The 5066-nt window shown below is 50.9% G+C and overlaps 1 long non-coding RNA gene across 1 annotated transcript; it reads right to left on the minus strand.

The window, feature by feature from the left end:
- Nucleotides 1–3189: 3189 nt before the first annotated feature.
- Nucleotides 3190–3778, minus strand: LOC123066229 (uncharacterized). Its single transcript, XR_006431280.1, has one exon. It is a non-coding gene; the product is annotated as an uncharacterized lncRNA (long non-coding RNA).
- Nucleotides 3779–5066: the final 1288 nt, after the last annotated feature.

Raw genomic sequence — 5066 nt, forward strand, 5'->3', positions numbered from 1 at the left:
ATTTTATTTTTAGTGTTGGCATTACTGCATTGTGTCATTTTTCTTTTTTTACACAGATCGTCCCATGCAATGTGAGGTTGAAATTCAACCAGCTGACAGGAGACACTGTGACATTTGAGACTCCTGGGGGACCGTACACTATGGAGGTCGAGAAAGGATGCAATATTTCGCAGATTGGAGGAGATGGATGGGCCCGTTTCCTCACCCGTATGCGCCTTACTGGTGGTGAGTTGATCAGCTTCTCCTTCAGAGCAGAAAGACCCAAGCTGGCTATCATTTATATCAACCTGGTGGAAGATGATGAAGATACGAAGATGATGAAGATAATGAGGACCCACTCGATGAAGATGATGAGGACCCACTTCATGAAGCCATCGTAGCTCAAAGAATGAGGCTGAGCGAGGAGGAGGTGTGCAACCTATGGGACATAATTCCGCCACGTGCTGACTTTCTCGGGGTGCCATTCGTGACCCGCGTGACAAGTACCATGGTCGATCAACATGATATGGTATGTTATACTTACAAATGCAAATTATCTGTATGCTTAGTGTAGAGTCCAATGATATGTTGTGTGGAATCTAGTCGATGATATGCTTTAGTGTAGAGTTCGATCACATGCTTATTGGTGTAGAATATAAGGAACTATTAATAGTGTAGATAATCCATATATACTTATTTGCAGGAGTATGTGCGAGGATATTTATTAATTGTTATGTTTTTCTTATTCAGAAATTGGCAAAGAACCTATCTGTGAGTTATGGTATTGAGCCTGATGAAGAAGGCTCGGCTGGACTATGCCTTACCGCAAGGGGCTCCGTCACAACCTGTACTTACTGCGTGGAAACGGACGGTCGCACACACTTAAACTCGGTTGGGTGGAAGAGGTTCCTCGATGGCAAGAATCTTCGTGTTGGACAGGCCATCCTAATTACTATCAGGAACACCAACCGCCCAAGCTTGAGGATGATGATCATCTTCAATATCATCTAGAACTACATATGTGTGTGTGGCTATATCATCTAGAACGACATATGATGATTGTCTTCGATATCATCTAGAACTACATATGATGATCATTGTCGATATCATCTAGAACTACATATGATGATCGTGGTCGATATCACCTAGTACTGCTTGAGGATGCATGTTGACTATATATGAAATTGTTAAACCACGACGAGTAATTTGGAACGGAGGGAGTACTACCTAGTACCTATACTGCTTTATGAGATTGATATCTAGTAGTACCTAGTATCTGGACCGAAACGTGGTAGGAAGCGGGGGAAAATGATGAAAGATATAGCAGTAGCGAGGGGCCAGGAAACCGCTACAACTAACTAATAGTACTGCATTTCAGAAAAGCGCTGCTGTCAACAATAGTAGCGCGGGTACCGACCGCACTACTAATAAGAGTTAGTTGTAGCGTCGTAGTAGTAGCGCGGCTGCCCGCGCTTCTGCTAGCCTCAAAACCCGCACTACTACTAGGGTTTTCCCTAGTAGTGGTACATCAGCGCCTCCCTCGTTGCCGCAGCGACACGGGCGTTGGTGGCCTCCTGCTGCACAGCGGCGGCGATGACGGCCGCCGTGATGGCTTCCTTCCTTGCGTCCGTCGCGTGCTTTTGGCCCTTTCTCTTCGTCGACTCCCTCGCCTGCTCCTCGGGCTTCAGCTTCTTCTTCGGCTTGGGCACGGCAGCGGTCTTGCGGAGGGGCGGGGCGAGGCTTGCCTTTGCCGGAGGGGCGGTCGTGATGCCGGACGAGGCGAGGAGGCAAGGTCGGCGGCGGCATCGAGGTCGTCGTCCATGGCAGTCGGCGAGAACGCGCGCGGGCGGGAGGGTTTTGCGAAAGTGGAGGGAAATGGTAGAGGGGATGTCACCGACTGGTGGGCCAGGGGGAGGAGAAGACGGGCGCCGCGCGCGTCTGCCTCGTGTCCGCGCCGACGCAAATGAAGCTAAAAAATTGGCCGGAAATGGGTCGGTAGGCGGATGAAACGCGGACGCGCGTCCGTTTGGGTCGGCACTTTGGGCCGACTTTTTTGTCTGCACCGACCCAAACGAACGCGCGCAGACGAAATTGGTCGCCACGTTGAAGTTGCTTTGATATAGGTAGATATTTACTGCAAACAAATTTTGGAAGATAACAAGAACTACGAGGAAGAACACGAACCTTTGGAATCCGTTGGCTATGGTGGTTTTTTCCTTTTGTACCGCCCGCTGAATCTGCTTTGGCTGACTGTTTGTCGTCCCGGCCATACGATCACTCGATCTAGGCCACCAGCGGGAGCAGCGTGCGGCGGCTAGCGCTGCCATCGCTCCCGATTATCCCGAGGACCATGCGTCCTAAGAGCATCTTCAGCCGTTGGCTCACCAGGGGACGCGTAAAATCGCTGCCTGAAGCGAGCCAGCACTAAAAATCGGCGTGGGGGCGAGTGGGTTCCCAGTCGCCAACCCGAGGGCCGCCCTCCAGACGCTGTTTATGTTTAAAAAAAAGGTATTCGGCAAGTTCGGCAAATTGAACAAATTATTTGGCTAAAATTCGGCAAATTGGGCATATATTCGACATGTTCGGCATTACATAGCAAAGTTATTTAAAAAATGCCGCAACTACAACTTAAGGGCCGAAGAAGTCGCTGAGCGCAGCGAAGTTGCCGATGTCGCCGCCATCCTCGCCGTCGTCCTCGTCGGCCTTCACCTCCTTGACGTGGCCGCCCCTCCTGGACCCCTGCCCGACGTCGCCCTGGCGGACCGGTGGCGGGGGCGGCGCGCCGTCGTCGTTGTCGTCGAGGAAGATGACGCCTCCCTCGTCGCGGCCCCGTTGCCGAGCTTCGAACTGCTCTAGGGCGCGGCGCTGGCGCTCCATCTCCATGCGCGCCCAGTCATCACACGCCCATTTCAGGGCCGCTGCGTCGTCGAGCTCCCCGCCTGCGATCCCGGGCTCCATCTTCACGGCGGCGTGCCCCGGCTCCGTTTTCACGGCGGCGAGCCCCGGCTCTGTCTTCAATTTGACGTAGCGCGGAGGAGCCGAGAAGGAGGCGCGCCGGCCGCACTCATTGATGACGATGCCGGCGCTGCGGGTGCGTCGGCCGAGCGGCGTCTTCGCTGCGGGCTCGGCCTTGACGCCGAACACCGCTGGCGAGCCGGAAGAATGGGAAGAAGAGCGGGGGGGAGGAGTGAACTGTCGGGCCAACTAAAATGAACGGCACACAAACTCCACTTAATTTGATGAAGGATCATATCTCATATACCAACATTTTTTCATAAATGGGGAATATGTTATCATCCCATTCTTCCCACTCTTATGGTCAAACTGAAGTTACAAAAGGAGAGAAAGAAAGAAGGAAAAGTACATGGTGTACCACTTAGACACGTGTATGTATACATCCATGGCTACCCAGAAGATGTTCCATCAAATATAAAACCTCTTCCGGAGCCTGGACCGACCTGACCGGCCACGACGGAGCTCATCTAACTCATCATCGTCTGCTCGTTCTTGAAGCGCTCTCGGACGGACAGTATGAACGCGGTGGCCCTCTCGTCGACATCACCGGCCGCGGCGTTGGGGGCGCTCGCAGTGGCGTCGATGGAAGAAGGGTACCTGGGCTGGTAGGCGCGTGCTGTAGTGACGCTCGGGGCAGGCTTAACCTGGGCCTTGCCGGCGTACTTGGAGTACACCATCGCCACCTTCCCCTTGATCACCCTGGCGCCGTTCTTCATGGTTCCCTCCATTGCACTGTGTTTGATTCTGCTTAAGCTTTGTGGCTACGCACTTGTGTTGTGTCTGCCTTTGCTTTGCGATGCTGGAACGCCGGAGAGGTGGCTACCCCTTTTATACTGGTTTGTGCGTGAGATAGGTAGACAGACCGAAGACTATTCCATTCCATTTCACATCTTGGCTTTAGATGCCAATGGATAATGAACACGCGTGCATCGACGAAACTTAGCTCCGGCAAAGTGGACCTGGGAGGTGTCACTGACAAGAGATTCCCGTGCTGTGGGAGAGTCCAGTGCAAAGTGGCACGAGGAGGTGTCACCCAACGAAACCTAAGCTGGTTTGTGGTCTGTATGATTGCATCTAGCAGACTAGCAGTGCACCATGATAATATACGTATGCACGAGCACATGCTTGCCAAGGTTCTTTGCCGCCCTCTCGCCCTTTCCAGATCAGAGAGAGAAGATCGTCGCTTCGGATATTCTGTATGCGCTCCGAATGTTATCCTCATCGGGTTCCTGATTCCTCTCTATCCCCTGTGAATCATCCATCAACTCCTCGTGTAGTTGTTGTAGGTTCTGTACGTGTATGATGCATCTTACAAGCCACAGTTGCACTGGGGACGACGGTTAACCTACATGGTGTTGAGGCTAAGGAAGAAATATGCAAGAGGGTACTAGCCTGAACCTGAAACTAACGATTACTAGTTTTTCAGTCAGAAGAGTCTGATCACCTCTAAGCTCTAGCTGCCCGTGTATTGTAAGAAATTTTATTTACCAGTGGCAACAAGATATAAATCAATCCATGGACGCAGCAGCTAGCTGGTACCGGCCAGTTGCATGTATGAGGAAACAAGACGTTTCCTGAAACTGACGATAGAGCTAGAGACACCGGTGGGCACTAGCAAAGTGCATACGTGCGGTAATTGCTGGGTCAAAAACCTAGAACCTTTTTCCATGTGAAGATGAGAATCAAAGCATCTTGGTCTTATCCGACGCTGTGGCCGTGAGTATTATTTGGAAACGGAATCAGTCGACTGGATTCTTTTTGCCATCAGTTGAATGTTTCTTGGGATTTCAGTCTATTTTTCTTTTCTTGTGATGATCGATTTTTTGGCAAGATCAGCTGCATTTTTTCTCGTTTTAGTTGCACTTCTTAAGGAGTATGCACTAATTGCACATTAATTGAAAGCATGTTTCCATTTATTTCTTTTATATTTGATCCGGTTGTTTTCAGTCGACCAGTGAGTCAAAAAAACTCAATCAACTTGGTAAAGTCGGATCCCTTTGGAAAAATCTTGGAGCGCTTTACGACGTGGTGCAGAACAGCACATAAACACACATTGACCGTGAGTCTTCGCC

The sequence above is a fragment of the Triticum aestivum genome, chromosome 3B (genome assembly GCF_018294505.1).
Source record: "Triticum aestivum cultivar Chinese Spring chromosome 3B, IWGSC CS RefSeq v2.1, whole genome shotgun sequence".
Classification (NCBI taxonomy): domain Eukaryota; kingdom Viridiplantae; phylum Streptophyta; class Magnoliopsida; order Poales; family Poaceae; genus Triticum; species Triticum aestivum.